The 19,481-nt window shown below is 34.9% G+C and overlaps 1 protein-coding gene across 1 annotated transcript in view; it reads left to right on the forward strand.

The window, feature by feature from the left end:
• Positions 1 to 19,481, forward strand: part of CCSER1 (coiled-coil serine rich protein 1) — a 1,392,827-nt gene that overhangs the window by 123,500 nt on the left and 1,249,846 nt on the right. Inside the window, exon 3 of the mRNA XM_078068968.1 lies at positions 3,584 to 3,769. The gene's annotated coding sequence lies outside the window, so the exon portion shown is untranslated. The remainder of the gene's footprint in view (positions 1 to 3,583; positions 3,770 to 19,481) is intronic.

Below are 19,481 nucleotides of genomic sequence, written 5' to 3' on the forward strand. Positions count from 1 at the left end.
TTTAGTAATTCAGTAACATCCTAACCCACAATTTAGAATAATCTGACATTTTTTATTGATTGTTATTAATTTTTTCTCTGTGTCTCTTCCATCTTTGATGTTTTAGCAGAAAATATCGTTAGAAATGTTTCTAATTCAAAGTGCACTGAGGAATTCTCTTTCATAGAACTAAGAAAAAGGAGAAAGAGGAAAGAGTAACAGCTGTTACTGAAAAAGAGAGGTGATAGGATATAAGTCAAGGAAGTGAAAATTTGATGTCTTTGGTGATTGGCAAATCATGTATTTAATCTCTTTAATGACCTTAGGGTTTTTCCATAAGAGAAAGTTTATACCCAGGAGAGTGCAGATTAAGGTGGAAAATAGCACACAGGCTGCCAGTTTTTCCACCATTGTCCATGTCACACATCATATTCTATGAGGGCACTTTTTCCTGCTGAGCTTGGATAGACCTCCCAACTATTCTCAGTACTTCACTCCGACTCCCACTGTTTAAGATGGGCTTGAGATGAAACTTGTTTCCCACTTTGAGGGTAGTGTAATCTAGTCATTACTGGAATGTGTAAAATTTTTATAAATATGTAGATTTAAAGATACTTATATTTTGTTGGATGCCTGTTTATTCTGAAATTTTCTGGAATAAAAAAATAGGTGGACTATATGCAGTTAGTTTTATCAGCATGGTGTTAGAATGGGAGAAGGATAATGAAAAGGGTGGGGATCATATATCAATCCACTGTGGAAGCAAAGTGTGGGAACTAAAGCTAAGGCTTTATAATATCCATCATATGTGGGAAGAATTAGCCACATAGCAATAATGTAGAGTGAAGAACAGAATATTTACTAGGAAGATAATGGAATCTCCAAGGTGAGGTAAAGCAGTGGAACAGAAATTGAATCAAAGAGCTAGCACAGTACCTTGGCATTTCCATGATGAAGACAAATCTTGTGTTAGACTCTTTTTCTGCCTCTTGCTGTATTATCTTTCAATTTTTTTTTTTCTTCATTATGTAGAGTAGCTGGAACATATCAGGATAAACCAGGTAGGGGAAATAGTTCCTTACTGAACCATCTTAAAACACAGACAGCCATACCTATCTTTCTACTGCTTCTAATGATTAGTGTAATCCATAGGCTGTAATAGGATAAAATGTTTTAGGAACCCACGCTCTAGATGTGACTTGCTCTTTGAAGTAGCTGTGGCTTGTATTAATGTGAGCTGTGAATGAGAATAGATCATGTTTTAAAATTTGGTTATGTGGCCTGTGAATGCTAATCATATATTAAGTAAGAGCTTATTGTGAAATTAGTCTTTGACGTTTTTTCCTGCCAAGACAGTGTAAGTAAAGAGTCTAAAAATCTCATGCTATAAAAAATGAGATTTGTCCTGGAGAGGAGGACAAATACTTTTCAAAAGCCCATGTTAATAAAATATGAAATAAAAAGGGATTTGCTAAACAATGTGAAAAAAAAAAAAAAAGCACATTCCAAAGAGTTGCTAAGAGGAGGATTACAAACTCATCAATCTTATTAAAGTGTTTTCCGTATTTGATCTCAGGAATCTGAGGACTGAAGGAGTAAAGCCACTATTCCAAATATGGTAGACAGATTGTGATGATGAATCTTTTGGCCTGCAAAAATATTTCTCTGGACAAATAATGAGGTCATATCACACTCTATCCCCTCTCCTTTTTTTTTTTTTTCCTTCCTCTCTCCCTCCCCCACCTCCTTTTTTTTTTTTTTCTTTTTAGATCACAGGGGCTGATTGAACTCTTATATAACTGCTGGAATACCCCCTCCCCCCCCCCCCCCGCCAAATAAATGGGCCTCTATTTTAGGGGTTGAGGTCTATGGACTCATACAAGGTAATCAAAAAAATAGAAATCTGGAGTCTATAAGTCAGACCTAACCTAGGCCCTCATTTACATGTGCATATAAATTACCCAACTATTCTCTTCTCTCCTTCAGTGAGTTACCAGAGAGTCTCCTTGCCAAGTTAGAAAATTAGAATTAGAAAGCCAGACTCTCCTGACATATGAGAATGTCTTTAACCCATTAATCTAAATATTTTATCACATTGGTTGAAGAACCATTGGAACCCTTCCAGTAAAGTAGAGATAAAGCTCTAGAGTCATGTTTCAGCATTGATCATTATCTTAGCAGTTCCATTCCTGGTGCTCTGCAGATCACATGGTCACATTACACTGCCCAGTGTTTGCTCATATATAAAGTTATTAAAATTAAATAGGCTCAAAACTTTTGAAATCATACTGGTATTTACATATATCTGTACTCTTGAAAAGCATTTTAAACACAATGGTCTCAATTTGTTTACTCAACCATTACAGCTATGTGGTAGTATAGTTTTAAGAATATTTTTGTCTATTGCTGATTTGGGTTACATAGCTTCCCTCTCCCCAACCCCTGCCCAGGTAATTTTTTTTTTTTAACTCACCTCTTAAAGTAGAGAAAAAAAATAAACAAACAGAATTATGCCTAGGAAAGCAATTCATAGGAATGAATCACTGACATTCTCAAGTCTATTTTTATCTATGTTAGCTTTTTTCTTTACGGTGTTGTAAAGTCTGAAAACTATGAATAGTAACCAACCCATTCAAAATACATGTATAGATAGATAAATGCACACCATTTATAATTACTTCATAATTCTGAAGTTTGTTTAAACTTGAACATAAGCAGAATTTTGTGTAACTGAGACAGCATTAGTTTATTCACTGAAAAAAATCCAACTTGAGTCACTACAGGGATACCCATGATTGACGTGCCTGTTTGGCTGCATTTCACTCTCATATATTTTGATGGAATAAAAACACTGTATTTTCTAAAATGAATTTTAAAAAGACACTAAGGATGACTGGGCAAAGCATTCTGTTATCAGGGGTAGTGTGCTCAGAAGCCAGTGTATGAAATCCACATTTATGTCTGCAGTTTTGGAGAACTAAGAACCATATGGTATCTTGGTTTTATACTTCCTGAATCAGCTTAATTACATATGCATGATAATTAGACTTGAATAAATGTGTTTGAGTGCTTTTTAGTTGTTGATATTTTGTTATAAAGCTTTTACTCCAGTTTCATTAAAAGCATTTTTAACTGTACTTGGTTTATAAGTGGGTTATCACTTTATATTAATATATGTCATATGCTATATTATTTATTTTTATGCCAATAAGAGCACTGTTTTGTGTGTGTGTTTTTCTGAGTGGTTATTAATGTCAAAATGATATTAAAAAGGGGCTAATACTTCTACAAACAAGGTTAAGTTATATATAAATACATTTATACATACATTGCATATACGTTTTTATTGTTGCTAATAGTTACAGTCTAGAATATTAATGGATATTTAACTTGGCACTAGTTTTTAAAGTATTTTAGTTGGTTTTGTAAATATAAGTACAAATAAAGAAATGAAATTTGAGATTTATTCATATTGAAATAATTGATGTTCCAGATGCTCATCTCAACTTACCCAAATTATTGTATCAGTAGAACTCTGTTACAAATCCCTAAATAGGATTGTTCAACAAACCTATATCTAACCTATATACTCTGCCCCCTTTAGGTTACTTCAGAGGCTGCTCTCTTTATGAGTTCTTGGAGAGGAATATGTAAAGAAGTTATATAGTTCATGGAAAAGACATCTTGGGTCACTGTATCTCACAAGAGTCAGATTATCTGTTACTCTATTCAATTCACTGTAGATCCTATTGATGCTGGTAAGAGTTTTCTATCCAGAAAAGAAAGAGAGGTAGGTGATTTCTAAGTGATCACAGTTACATCAAAGCATTTGGTTTAAGGAAGTAAAGTGATTGTCATACAACATTACTGTAGAGTTGCTTTCTCCTGCTTTGAAAATAAATGGCTTTGCTTTACCTGGGTATTTATTTCCCATATGTATTTTCCTGGCAATCTACTGTGTAATAGTGGGAGACCATTATCTGGTGATAACAGGTTATTCTACTGACATTATCTTTTAAGTAAACTTCTTAGTGAATCATCTTTGTCATAGAAACCCTAGTACTTCATGGAATTTTGTGATATAAAAGCATCCCATCATTGGTGTCACTTTAAGTCAGACTCCATAGCATTGTTTTGAATGATTATGTTACATTACATACTACTAAATACTCTGTTAAATAGAATTTATGATTTCAGGTCAAATCTATTTTACTTTTGATTGTACTTTCCTTATATTTTGCAGTTTCATTGTTTGGAAAAGGAAATGAGGCAGACTTTATGCTTTCGGTTAAGTTGATAATTAAATTTCAGTAAAGCAGAAGAATGATTAGTTTGGCTCATTAAAAGTAATTTGTAGAATTCTTTGAAAAACTGTGTCACACAAATGCGTTGATTGGTGCTTTCTTAATAAATACTCCCCCCCCCCCCCAGTGGTGAAGGTTAACATAGCACAATTAAAGAAAAGTCATTAGCTTACAATTAAAAAGCATATTATTTTTCAGACAGGGTGAAATTTTTTTTTAATTTTATTTTTTTGTTATGTTAATCACCATACATTACATCATTAGTTTTTGATGTAGTGTTCCATGATTCATTGTTTGCATATAGCACCCAGTGCTCCATTCAGTACATGCCCTCTTTAATACCCATCACCAGGCTAACCCATCCCCCCATCCCCCTCCCCTCTAGAACCCTCAGTTTGTTTCTCGAGAGTCCATGGTCTCTCATGGTTCAGCTCCCCCTCCGATTTCCCCCTTCATTTTTCCATTCCTACTATCTTCTCTCTCTCTCTCTCTTTTTTTTTTTTTAACATATAACGTATTATTTGTTTCAGGGGTACAGGTCTGTGTCATCAGTCTTACACAATTCACAGCGCTCACCATAGCACATATCCTCCCCAGTGTCCATCACCCAGCCACCCCATCCCTCCCACCCCCCACCACTCCAGCAACCCTCAGTTTGTTTCCTGAGATTAAGAATTCCTCGTATCAGTGAGATCATATGATACATGTCTTTCTCTGATTGACTTATTTCGCTCAGCATAATACCATCTAGTTCCATCCGTGTTGTTGCAAATGGCAAGATTTCATTTTTTTTGATGGCTGCATAATATTCCATTGTATATATATATGCCACATCTTCTTTATCCATTCATCTGTTGATGGACATCTTGGCTCTTTCCATAGTTTGGCTATTGTGGACATTGCTGCTATAAACATTGGGGTGCACATGCCCCTTTGGATCACTACATTTGTATCTTTGGGGTAAATACCTAATAGTGAAATTGCTGGGTCGTGGGGTAGCTCTATTTTCAACTTTTTGAGGAACCTCCATACTGTTTCCAGAGTGGCTGCACCAGCTTGCATTCCCACCAACAGTGTAGGAGGGTTCCCCTTTCTCCGCATCCCCGCCAACATCTGTCGTTTCCTGACTTGTTAATTTTAGCCATTCAGACTGGTGTGAGGTGGTATCTCATTGAGGTTTTGATTTGGATTTCCCTGATGCCGAATAACGTTGAGCATTTTTTCATTTGTCTGTTGGCCATTTGGATGTCTTCTTTGCAGAAATGTGTGTTCATGTCTTCTGCCCATTTCTTGATTAGATTATTTGTTCTTTGGGTGTTGAGTTTGATAAGTTCTTTATAGATTTTGGATACTAGCCCTTTATCTGATATGTCATTTGCAAATATCTTCTCCCATTTTGTCAGTTGTCTTTTGGTTTTGTTGATTGTTTCCTTTGCTGTGCAAAAGGTTTTTATCTTGATGAAGTCCCAATAGTTCATTTTTGCCTTTGTTTCCCTTGCCTTTGGAGACGTGTCTAGTAAGAAGCTGCTGCAGCTGAGATTACAGAGGTTGCTGCCTGTGTTCTCCTCTAGGATTTTGATAGATTCCTGTCTCACATTTAGTCTTTCATCCATTTGGAGTCTATTTTTGTGTGTGGTGTAAGGAAATGGTCCAGTTTCATTCTTCTGCATGTGGCTGTCCAATTTTCCCAACACCATTTGTTAAAAGGACTGTCTTTTTTCCATTGGTTATTCTTTCCTGCTTTGTTGAAGATTAGTTGAACACAGAGTTGAGGGTCCACTTCTGGGTTTTCGATTCTGTTCCATTGATCTATGTGTCTGTTTTTGTGCCAGTACCATCTGTCTTGGTGATTACAGCTTTGTAATAGAGCTTGAGGTTGGCAACTGTGATGCCACCAATTTTGGTTTTCTTTTTCAACATTCCTTTGGCTATTTGGGGTCTTTTCTAGTCCCATACAAATTTTAGGATTATTTGTTCCAGCTCTGTGAAAAAAGTTGGTGGTATTTTGATAGGGACTGCACTGAATGTGTAGATTGCTCTAGTAGCATAGACATTTTAACAATTTGTTCTTCCAATCCATGAGCATGGAACATTTTTCCATTTCTTTGTGTCTTCCTCAATTTCTTTCATGAGTGTTCTATAGTTTTCTAAATACACATCCTTTGCCTCTTTGGTTATATATATTCCTAGGTATCTTATGATTTTGGGTGCAACACACAGAACAGATGTTGGCGAGGATGTGGAGAAAGGGGAACACTCCTATACTGTTGGTGGGAATGCAAGCTGGTGCAGCCACTCTGGAAAACAGTATGGAGGTTCCTCAAAAAGTTGAAAATAGAGCTATCCTATGACCCAGCAGTTGCACTACTGGGTATTTAACCCAAAGATACAAATGTAGTGATTCGAAGGGGCATGTGCACCCCAATGTTTATAGCAGCAGTGTCCACAATAGCCAAACAATGGAAAGAGTCCAGATGTCCATCAACAGATGAATGGATACAGAAGATGTTGTATATATATACAATGGGATACTACTCAGCCATCAAAAAAAGGAAATCTTGCCATTTGCAATGACGTGGATGGAACTAGAAGGTTAAGTGAAATAAGTCAATCAGAGAAAGACAGTTATCATATGATCTCACTGATATGTGGATTTTTAGAAACAAAACAGAGGATCATAGGGGAAGAGAAGAAAATATAAAACAAAATGAAACTAGAGAGGGAGACAAACCATAAGAGACTATTAATCATAGGAAACAAATTGAGGGTTGCTGGAGGGGAGGGGGTGAATGGATGGGGTAACTGGGTGATAGATGGCACATGGTGTAATGAGCACTGGGTATTATATAAGACTGATGAATCACTGACATCTACCTCTGAAACCAATAATATATGTTAATTAATTGAATTTAAATTAAAAAAATGGAAAAAATAATTTTTTAAAAAAAGGAAGAGGATTTGAAAGAGGCAACACTTGAGAAAATTCTTTTCTTCCCGAATGTTTTGTAATCCCTGGCTATAATTAATCATTGTGTTTTATAATGAGAATAAAAATGTCATTGAAATAAAAAAACTAAAAAAATTTGAAGAAAATCGCAAAATTTTAATTAATAAAAATAATGAAAGAAATTCTACATCTACATTCTTAGTTTGCTTAGTTCATCACCGTGTGGAAAGGGAATACATTTTTTCACAAAGTACATACTGTTAAAAGCAGCTTTTAAATTTTCCAAGGTTCATGTTTGGAAAGGGGAAAAACAAAGAAGTTACTGAAACCAACAGAAAATTTGCATTTATTTTATAATGGAGTAAAAAAAAAAACAAAACTCTCTTGTGAGTTAGAAATCATGTTTCTAGTTCTGCTGTTAACTATCAAGTAATGACCTCACGATAGCCTCCAGGTTCTTCCCTGGTTAGCTTATATCAGTGGTGTTCAATCTCTGGCATGCATCAGAATCATCCGAGGGTCTTAGTAATACAGAGAGTGCTAGGTGAGACCACCCACAGGTTCTGACTGAGCATTTCTGGGGCTGTGGCTCAACAGTACAAATTTCTGATGATTTCCCAGGTAATGCTGATGTTGCTGGGCTGGGAATTATACCTTGAGAAATGCTGGCTTCAGTGATCATCTGTTAGGTTCTTTGTAGCGCTTGTATTCCATGGCCTAATGTCGGAGGGCGAGAGGAAAGAGAAGAGCACCCTCAGTCTCCTGCCTGAAACAGAATATACTTTTCAGTGGGTGTTTATTGAATAAATGAACTCAATTTCTTAAATCTCAAAACATGAAAACTGTTTAGTCTTAGATTTTCATGTCTTATTTTGCTCCTTTCCTAATAGTTTCCTTTTCTAGTCTGCCTCATTTTCTTCTCTACTCAGAACTATAATTGCATATATCGTCAGTACCACAGTATCATTCACTTTTAGCCTCGGTTTCCTTTTGTATTAATTCAGTTAATTAGATTATAAGACTCTTAAGGGCAGGAGGAAGCGAGTCTAAATTTTGCATTTTCCTTTATGCCTAACACAGATCTCCCACTTTGTAGGAGATTTCATAAAGCAGGTTGAATCACTTACCTGTAAACAGATTTACATTCTTTGGAAATATCCTATCTCTGTATCAGTATTCTTCACCTTGTTGCCTGCTTTCTTGACTTGATTTCTCAAAGTGCTACAGAGAGATGCTCTTATGTGCCTGCATGGCCTCAAGTGAATTAATCATTTGCAGAATGGGAGAGAGACACCTCGAGGACAAATAAACGTAGTGCGATCAGACGGTCTTACCTCTGGTGTTGCTCTGGTGATTTACTAAATGGTACCCTTGTGGCATGAAAGAGTTTGTAGCCTTCAGAACAGTTTCATTTATTACCAAGTAGAGGTTTACACATAGGACTTTGGTCCAGCTACACTGATAATAGAAGTAGTACTGCCTTTGGGCTGGAATCCAAAGCATCACGTAGGGTTCTTTCATTAATAAAAACTCCCAACCCTGGTCCAGCTAAAAAATGGAGACGTTTAATGCCATCAAATGACTATTTAGCTGAAATGGATTAGTTACTTTTATGACAGTATAGTATAAGATTGCCATTTTTTTTACGGAAATGTTTGAAACTACCTATATGTTTTACCTTAAGTAATTTATGGTAAATCCCTATAAGAAATCTTGGATGAGGAGTTGATAATATGTGAGAAATTTCTTAGAAGGATACATTATATTTTTACTTTATCTCAGTGATTTAAAAATTACCGAAAAAAAAATACACACTCCTCATTGCTTTGCATGAATTACATGATTTGTGTTAACTGGGAGTCATGAGATTTAAGTAGCACAGAATTGTGCAAAGCAAGGGTGCAGTTCTCATATGCATATGTTTCAGTTTACATTGTGCCACGTGAAGTGAACACTCCCTGCATTTAAAAATACACAGAGTACCATTGATGGGATTGGATGCTTTCATCTTTTATATTTTCCATATTTCCCAAATTCTCTAACTTTGAGGTCAGAAATGAGCTTCTATTTAAAAACTGTGTTGTAGGCCACTTTGCTTTCAATATGAAAAAAGATTTATTATTTATGTGAATATTTGATCTTAATTTAATACTTTGGGTGTCTGTTTTTCATTTATCTATTCCATACTGACTTTACCGTTATGATGGTCATTTTTAGTAGCACTTCTTCCCCCATTTAAAACAAATGACAAAAAACCCAACAACCATATTAAAACAAACAAAACAAAAAACACCTAGGCATTTTTTTTTTTTATTCCTCTCTTTCTCTCACCCCTCACACCCTGTCCATCAGCAGTTCTTGTTGATACTCCCCACACCCCAAGATAACCAAGCCTGTTCCCTTGTTTGTCTGTACTATGACTATCCAAACCAGATCACCATCATCTCTTCCTTTGGACTATTGTAGTAATTTCCTAAATGGCTGGTTACTCCTACTATCCATCCTTTACAAAGATTTCTCTTTTAACTTCTCTTTTAATCTGATGGCTTTTTCTAGCAGTTGGAATATAATCCAAGCATAGCACTATATCCTGTGAGGCCCTACAGGATCTGGCCCTCCACCTTCCTGACCCAGATCATCTCATACACGCATTCCCTGTACTCATACTGTTTACTTGGATAGATGAAACTCATGCCTGACCCAGGGAGTTTGTACTTGATATTGCCTTTGTCAGAAATGTTCTTCCCAGGGCACCTGGCTGGCTCAGTCAGTTAAGCATCTGCCTTCGGCTCAGGTCATGATCCCAGGGTCCTGGGATTGAGCCCCATGTCAGGCTCCCTGCTGGGTGGGAGTCTGCTTCTCCCTCTTCTCCCCGCTTGTGCTCTCTCTTGCTATCTCTGTCACTATCTGTCTCTCTCAAATAAATAAATAAAATCTTAAAAAAAAACGGTTCTTCCCACTGATACTTCATTCACCACAAATATCCCTATCTCCACACTTGCCCCCTTCACTTATCTCATTACCATGATTATTTTTTTCACATGACATATACACTATCTATCTGTCAAGTTCATTTGATTTCTTGTTTATATTTTATCTCCCTCACTGGAATAGATACTTCACCAGAAAAGGAACCTCATGTCTCTTATTCTCTTTTGCATCCTCTGTGCCTAAAACAAGGTATTTTCTTCTATATTTTAATTATTTGAATGAATGAGAGAATCCACTGAGCATTTTGTGTGTGCTAGAGTTGTGGTATTCAGACCCGGGGTCTCCAGGATTTGTGGTGGCTTATATAGGCATGGATACTTTTAAGAGAATCAGTTTCTGAATCCTCAACTTCCAGTTGTGATTTTCCATACTTTTCCTTGCTTAAAAATCTTCTGAGGTTTGTCAGGTTCATCTTTCTTACTTTGCCTTTTACTATCTCCCACTTTACCAAAAAAAAAAAAAAAAAAAAAAAAAATGCAAACTTCTCACCTCTTCTGAATCTTTCTAGGATGCATTGTCCAGTCTCTGAAGATCTCCAAGGTATCAGTCAAAGGTTTTATTCCTCAGGAAGTCCCTTGAGTACTCCTTAAAGAAATATTGGAGGGCATGGTACCTTATTTCATAGAAGTGATACTCCAAGTCACTCTCCCCTTCCTTCCTCTGCCTTCCCTCCTCCTTTTCCTATTAGATTCCAAACATGACTAAGTGAGAATACTGACTTGAGGGTATTAACAGATTTATTTGATGATTGAAATCTTTTCTTCTGAAGAAGGATATTCATTGGTTGGTTGGTTTGACAGCGAGGATTGCTTTCTACAATTAGATTATAATGACATGTGTTTATATATCTTTTCCTTAAATCAAATAAGCAAAATATGCTGCTTAATGTATTAATGAAAATATATTTAAAGCACATATAGAGGGGCACCTGGGTGGCTCAGTTGGTTAAGCATCTGCCTTCGGCTCAGGTCATGATCCCAGGGTCCTGGGATTGAGCCCCGCTTCGGGCTCCCTGCTCAGCGGGAAGCCTGCTTCTCCCTCTGCCTGCTGCTCCCCCTGCTTGTGCTCTCTCTCTCTCTCTGTCAAATAAATAAATGGATAATCTTTAAAAAAAATAAAGCACATATAGAGCATAAAACATGCCAGAAAAGTACATTCTTTCCCATATTTAAACTAACAGAAAAATTGTTAGTGGTTAACTTTTAAAGTGTGCTAGGATTATATAGCTTTTCAGTTATTTTAATAAAACACATTTGAAATTATTATGCTTGACAGTGTGAACAACATAAAATTATCCAAGGTATCAGCATAAAATATACTTGAATCGAAGAAAATAAAAAGAGTTCATCTTTCATGTAGAATGTTCAGGTTTATTACCTCTGTCTTTTGTCATTTCCAGGCTACAGTACAAATCTTTACCTTAAGGGTTTGTGGAGAATATTATGCCACTCTATCCACATTACACTATCTTAACTTATAGCTCACAGAGAAACAAATAAGCCTTACTAAGAGAAAATTGTGCAAAGGGTGCTGCTTCAGTAGTTTTTCCCATCTGAGGCACTGGATTCTTGAGACAGATTCCTATTTCAAATTCTTAAAATAGAAAAGTCAGACACACTTTACATAATTTTGTAATAATAAAAAATAGCTTACACTTCCTCTGTGTTGGGCAAAGTTCTAAGCACTTAACACACAGTAGCTCATTTAATCCTCATAATAGTTACCATGGGAGGTGCTCTGATTTCCTCCATTTCACACATAGTGAAACTGAGGCTGAGAGGAGCATTAAGCAGTTTATTCAGTGTGTTAATGAGTGTACAAATCAGAATTCAAACCCAGAAAATGTGGATCCAGAAATGTATCCCTTGTTATATAGGAGAAAACCAGAATGATGTATTAAGATGTTCAGAAGAAAACTAAAAAATTATTTTGAGATGACTATGACCCTCATTCTTTAATTATTCCGTTATATTGTTGAGGTATTTATATACAGTTTATACTATAAACTGTCAAACTGTATGCTATATGTTTGATAGATGAATACAGCACCATGTGTATCTACATGGTGTTCTGTCCATCATGTTGTTTCTCCACAGACAAAGCAAGCAGGATGCCCTTTAGGTTCTTCCAGTTTCTGGTAACCTTCTGTTTGTTGTATGGTAGATTTTTCTCCATTCTTTTGAAGCTTGGATGCATGCTTTTTTCTTTCTTTGTGTATTTCTTGCTTCCTTCCTTCCTTCCTTCCTTCCTCCCCTCCCCTTCCCTCCCCTCCTCTTCCTTCGTTCCTTCCTTCCTTTCTTTCTTTCTTTCTTTTTCTTTCTTCCTTCCTTCCTTCCTTCCTTCCTTTCTTCTTTCTTTCTTCCTTCCTTCCTTTCTTTCTTTCTTTCTTTCTTTCTTTCTTTCTTTCTTTCTTTCTTTCTTTCTTTCCTCTTTCTTTTTCATTTATTAGAGAGAGAGAGCACGCATGAGCAGGGGGAAGGGCAGAGGCAGAGGGAGAAGCAGCCTCCCCACTGAGCAGGGACCCCAATGTGGGACTTGATCTCAGGACCCTGAGATCATGACCTGAATCGAAGGCAGCCACTTACCCTACTAAGCCACCCAGGTGTCCCACGTGCTTCTTTCTTTCAAGATTTCATTATGAATTACAAAATGTCCTTAAATCCTGCTTATGTCCTTATTTAATATTTAGTCCTGTACATGCAACTGATAGCCTACTTAAGTCTGTGGAATGGAACAACTCTCTCTCTCTCTTTTTCTCACTGTTGAACTCAGCGCTCTGCAGATTCTTTGCTAGTGGATGCATTTTTTTTTTTTTCTCCTGCAGAATTAACATTCCCTGTGATTTGTGATTTCTGATTGGAGGGTCATTTAAAAGTCCTCTTGATTACTTTCTAATGGATCTGTCATTGGAATACTAACATGGAATACTAAGCCATTCCCAATTACACATAAGGCAGCAACAGCCTTAAGAATATTATTATTTAATATCATATAGTATTATTATCCCTCTATCTATTTTGTACATTCAGGAAGACTGATCTCAAAATTTATCTTTAGCATTGGAAATACCAGGATTCAAATCTCGACTTTACCTCTCTGTCACCAAATTTATTTATTTGACAAGAAAAATTACAGTTATCTAATGAAGTTGTTAGGAGGATTAAAATGAGATAATTTATGTATTCATTAAATAGGAGGGCACCTCTTCCAGTGAATTTGTGACTAAGTTAAAAAAAAAAAAAACCACAAAAGGCAAAAAAGAAAACGAATTATGTTAATGTAGCTTCTTGAAAAATAAATTTTGTTTTAAAATTATAAAAAAAATGGGAACAATATTTAATTATATAGATATATTAGACGTGTATAGAACAAGGATTCTTTTGTTTGTTTCAAATAGGACATGTTTTTGGCAATGACAGTCTTTTCTTTTGTTTGATTCAATTAGAGTTGATTCCGTTATCAGGAACTCTGAGCTCTATAAATGTTAGTTTAGCTACCTATCTGTATGTCTTTGAATGAGGTACTTAAGCAACTGGATTTTTCTTTCTTTATCCACAAAAAGAAATTCACCTTCCAGATGAACACCAAGGTGGAACTCCTTAAATGTTCCAAGATGCAAAATCTCCATCTAGTGGCAACCCAAGTCAGGCACATTATTCCTGATACCAAATACAGCTAACACAGCCCATTTTGCATAAACATAGGTCCTTCTCTCATGAATTCACTCTTACTAGTTTTTCTATCAAATTAACAGTATGCGACTCCATATAAACTCAAGAGCAGTCAATCATTCCTTATAGTGGTCTTTGATGCAGAACAATAGTCTCATTAGAAGATAACTTAGTGAATTTATTTACAAAGTTTAAGGTGTGAGTGTGTGTGTGTGTTTTAACAAAGAAAGAAATGAGCTGAATTTACTATGTTCCCTTTATTATAATATATATTATGTAGTTCCTCTCAAAAATAAATAAATTTAAGTAAAAGAACAACGTAGGTAATAAAATATACTTTAATGTATTTGGTAAAATCTAGTTTTAATTATATTTTATGGATCTAGAATAAATCTATTAATTGTTCGTTTATTATTGGTCTTTTCTACAAATTTAAAATGTATCTGATATAATCTGAAATAATTTTAATCTGATATTAGAGAATTTAAATATTAAAATATGTTAAATATCAGCCATGCCTTCCTTCCTAAATTCTAAAAACTCTATCCATCCGTGTTATAATTCATATATTACAAACTACAATTTTAAATAATAAGAGAAAAGTAAGAATATATGTATATGATTTGGTCAAATTCAACAATTTATGCAAGCAGATACAATATAAGGGGAAGAAAGAAACTTGTTATCACATTTCTGATTTTATCATGTAACAAATAGACTGCATTCCCAAATGTACTCTTGCTCTCTTTTGTAACATATACTACATCTGTGTTTGGGGCGGTACTCCCTAGAACTTTATTTTCACTTAACTGTGAAGCAATACTGAATCTCATTCATTATTAACTTTGAAATGAAAGAAAGGATATTCAGAATATCATTTTATTATCAGATGCATGTGTGTGTGCATGTGTGCACATGTGAGTGTATATCCTAAATTTCACAGATGGTATGCATGCATTTTAATAAATTAGAGGGACTAACAGAATTCATCTATTCAGTTCTCTAATTTTATGAATGGAGAAACAGAGTCCAAGAGAAATTATATCCACAGATATATTGCGGAACAGTGTCATTGACAAATGTGATCATTGCATGTTGAATTCGAAGACAACACTTTAAAAAAAAAAAAAACACAACAAATCCAAGATTCTGTTTTTAAAATGATTCTGACAGAATTTGTACACCATGCCAACACATAACTGAGTGGAAATGAGTATATTCTGTAACATGCTGCCATTCGCATTATAAAGGATACAACTATAACAGTATTTATAAGAAAAGAAAGGCAGTAATGATTTGTGGATACACTCATTTCTTTTTTTCCATCTTATCAGACCAATGCTGACTTCCAATTATATTGATCTAAGTTTATATTTATATTGATCCAGTTTATGTTTGAATTGGAGCATACATTGAAGATGTTGAATTCCATATTACTGCCTATGCTGATTTGCATTGTCAGTCTTACTGATAATATACACACAGATACAGATATAACGTATTTATAAGTGTTGAGTGTAGCCATCTTTAAATGTAATCTCCTAATATGTATTCTAATTTGTATTTAAAAAATTCTTTCCCTCTGGTTTTGAGTCATCTTATATTGACCTATGATAGTATTTTCCTTTTCTTATTTATATGTGTGTTTGTGACCATGAGCTGTTTAATGCAACACTGCAAATAAAATTTTAAAAATTATATTTACAACATATAATAGGAACAAAATATGCTACTACCCTTGTACACTTTTTATACCAATGTTTTTTACAAAGCAGTACATATGTTCTACTCTTCAGAAAAAATGAAAAATGTTGGAAAATAAATAATAAATTTGAATTGATATATTTGAATCTGAATTCTCTTTAAAATACAAGTTCTAGGGATGCCTGGGTGACTCAGTCAGTTAAGCATCTGCCTTCAGCTCGGGTCATGATCCCAGGGTTCTGGGATCGAGTCCCACATCCAGCTCCTTGCTCAATGAGGAGCCTGCTTCTCCCTCTGCCTGACACTCCCTCTGCTTGTGCGCACGCTCTCTCTCTCTCTGACAAATAAATAAATGAATAATATTAAAAAAATAAAATACAAGTTCTATACATAGTTGTAAGTGGATAACTGAAAAAAATTCTCTTATTTTTACTATTCTAACTTCCAAGTTAAGAATTAGAGTCTTCCTTCAATTCCAAAGGCAATTTATTTTTATAAGGTACCATTTATTTAAAAAAAAACAAAGTTATAATTTGCAAATGTATTTGGAGACTTTCATTTTTCATTTACATAAAGGACTTGATAATTAACTGCGCAATAAATCTTAAATTGGTTTTGAAAGTTGTAGGAAAAATAGACCTTATTGTTAAAAAGGAAGATCTCCTGCACCCTCTGCTGATACGAAAGCACAACTGCAGGTTATTTATTATAAAGTTGCTCCTTTACTTTTTAGTAAAGAAAATAAAATGTATAAAATGTTTGAAGAGATTATTGGTATTTATATTTTGTCATATTCGTCAATTGTTTATTTTCAAATTATTTAGAAAAACCATTTTCCCAGGTGTTCATTCTCCTTCTTCCAGAGACAACTACTACATTCCAAGTTACTTTTAACATATTTACATGCCTATATCATACTTCGACATTATATAATCTTTTGATAAGTTATATAGTTATACTACCTTAGTTTGAATTTTTAAAGGTTTACTTATAAAAATAATTCATTAATTCATTCTTACTGTTAAAACTTCATCATATGGCATATAACCCTGGTGTCCTCATTGATGACAAAGGCCCTGTTCAAAGATAACCCCTGTTCACACTTTGAAGTACAACATTGCACATCTTTTCCTATGCATATTATTTTTAAAGTTTCATAATTCATTTATAATTTATATAATGTATCTTTTAGCTACCTTATTTTATTTTTTAAAGGTTGTATGTACTTATTTGAGAGAGAGAGAGCAGGAACAGTGGGGAGGGGTAGGGGGAGAGGGAGAAGCAGATTCCCCACTGAGCAGGGATACTGATGCGGGGCTGGATCTCAGCACCCTGGGAACATGACCTGAGCTGAAGGCACACACTTAACTGACTGAGCCATCCAGGCACCCTTGATTTTATTAATTAAATGCCTTGGAAATTGTTTTCTATGTCAGTTTATATCTTTTACCTTATATGTTTAGCTCTTATACATTATGCTGTAGAATAGATAAATAATATTTCATTTAAAAAATTCTATTATTGGACATATATATTACTTTTAATTTAACTAATATAAACCAACCTTGAATATCCCTATACATGTTTCTTTGTGCAGATATGTGAACATTATTCTAGGGTAAATGCTGAGAAGTGAAATCCCTTAACTTGATATTTTGATACATAATTTTCTAAAATAACCTTAACAATTTGGACTCCTTCGTAAGTGTCTGTAAGTACCACTTCATTCACCCAAACTTGATATTATTTAGTTTTAAGCTGTTAGTGGTAAGAAATTGTATCTTGTGCTTTTTCCTGATTAATAGTGGAGTTGAAATATTTGTTCATATTTTGATTAAAGATTTGTGTTTCCTCTTATGAATTTCCTGTCTGTATTCCTTGCTACTTTTTTCTTTCTTTTTTTTTTCTGTTTCTAATTGGCTTGTAGGAGTTCTTTCTATATTCCCCAGGTACTTACAGGTTTGAATATCTTTTCATAAATTCATTGGTGATGTGTATTTCTTCTGGGAATTGCTTGTTCATATTCTTTACTCATTTATTTGATTTTTTTATTGATTTATAAGAATTCTTTATATATTCCAGATAATCCATTGCCTGTCATATATGCTTCAAATATTTTTTTTTCTCATTCCTTAGAGAATTCTGCAAATGGTTGACTGTCATGAGACTACAAAAGATAGCCATATATCTTAAGACATGAGTTAGGCTCCAGATCCCATGGGATCAGTCTGAAGCTAGTCTCCATTGGTGACCACATATCTGATTAGCTTTTCCCTCTGTCCTATCATACCTCCTTTCTTAACCTTCTCCTGAGAGTAGTTCTCTAATAAATTGTTTGAACAAGAATCCCTTGCTCAGGCCCTGCTTCTAAGAAACCTTAGCTAGGATGCTGTGAAGATTTTTTTTTTTTTCCAAAATAGTATTTTATTTTATTTTATTTATTTATTTATTTATTTTTTAAAGATTTTATTTATTTATTTGAGAGAGAGAGCATGAGAAGGGGGAGGGTCAGAGGGAGAAGCAGACTCCCCGCGGAGCAGGGAGCCGGATGTGGGACTCGATCCCGGGACTCCAGGATCATGACCTGAGCCGAAGGCAGTGGCTTAACCAACTGAGCCACCCAGGCGCCCACCAAAATAGTATTTTAAAACCAACACAGATTTCTCCAATAATAAGATGTGATTATAAAAAATAATATAATTTTTCTTTATTAACAAATGTATACATACTTTTAGATGTGTGCTGTCCTCTTTAAAGTTGTATATTTGTTACACTGACATTAGCACTGCTCAAAAAATTTATCAGATCCATCTTTTGGGAATCATGTTTTGAGCCTAAGACACAGTCTTTGAATATTCATAATATTGTCAGTTATTTTCTCCTTAAAGTCTAAATTATTCTGTTAAAGATAAAAAAAAAAAAACTAAGACTGAATAATTGAACTCAATATTTACTTAATGAAAAATTGAACTAAACTTGTCAGGTAGGAGATCAGCATGGCCAATAATATTTTGGGTCAAAAGCACGACCGAGTGGAATTATTTGTAAGAGACAAGTTAAAAAATGCAACAGTGGCCACATCACTATTTATTCATATATATCAGTACTAATTCTAAGCCCCATGGACATGTAGGTATTGTAGCTTCTAATAATCATTCTGCCCTGTTCAGGATTGACTCAGGAAATGACAGTATTAGTCTTTGAGTAGACAGAATTAGAACTTCCAGGTGAGAGTGGTTTGGAAAGTTCTAAGTTGAATTAAAAATCATTTGTTGGGCAACAATACAAACATGGTTAATTGTTCTTGATAAATAACTTACAGTTATTAAAGCACTTATCCTATGTTAGACCCTGTACTGAATGCTTTTGTGTGTGTGTTTACTAGATCCTGATGAAAATTCCTTAAGGTAGGTGCAACTGTTTATCTTCGTGAAGAAATTTAGGCGCAGGGAGCTTAAATACCTTTTTAAGCCACTCTCAAGTCACACAACTCATGTGTAATGCCCAGTTCAAGTCTGGATATTCTTGTGTCAGAATCTGCATTCTTAACAGTTACACATTCATTGTGTGTAAATCCTGGAACATAAATTATAATGTTCTTTAAATATAAATAGTCTCATTTACCTAAGCCTGGTCACATGTAGATACAGCTTTTGACTTCTTTCAAATATTAAATTCTATCTAATCTCTGGCCCAAATCCATCCTTTTTATATGTCATTTTACCTTCTGTTGTGTCTTCTGGTTACTAAATAACTAAGATCATATAGGGCTGGGTCTCAAGATTACATGTCCTTCTAAATCTGTATCAGGACCCCTTGTCTTCCATCAATTCGGACAGGGAACTCCTCTGCTTCCCTAAATCCTGCTGGAATAATCTCTTTGAA

This window comes from Halichoerus grypus, chromosome 3 (assembly GCF_964656455.1).
Source record: "Halichoerus grypus chromosome 3, mHalGry1.hap1.1, whole genome shotgun sequence".
Lineage (NCBI taxonomy): Eukaryota > Metazoa > Chordata > Mammalia > Carnivora > Phocidae > Halichoerus > Halichoerus grypus.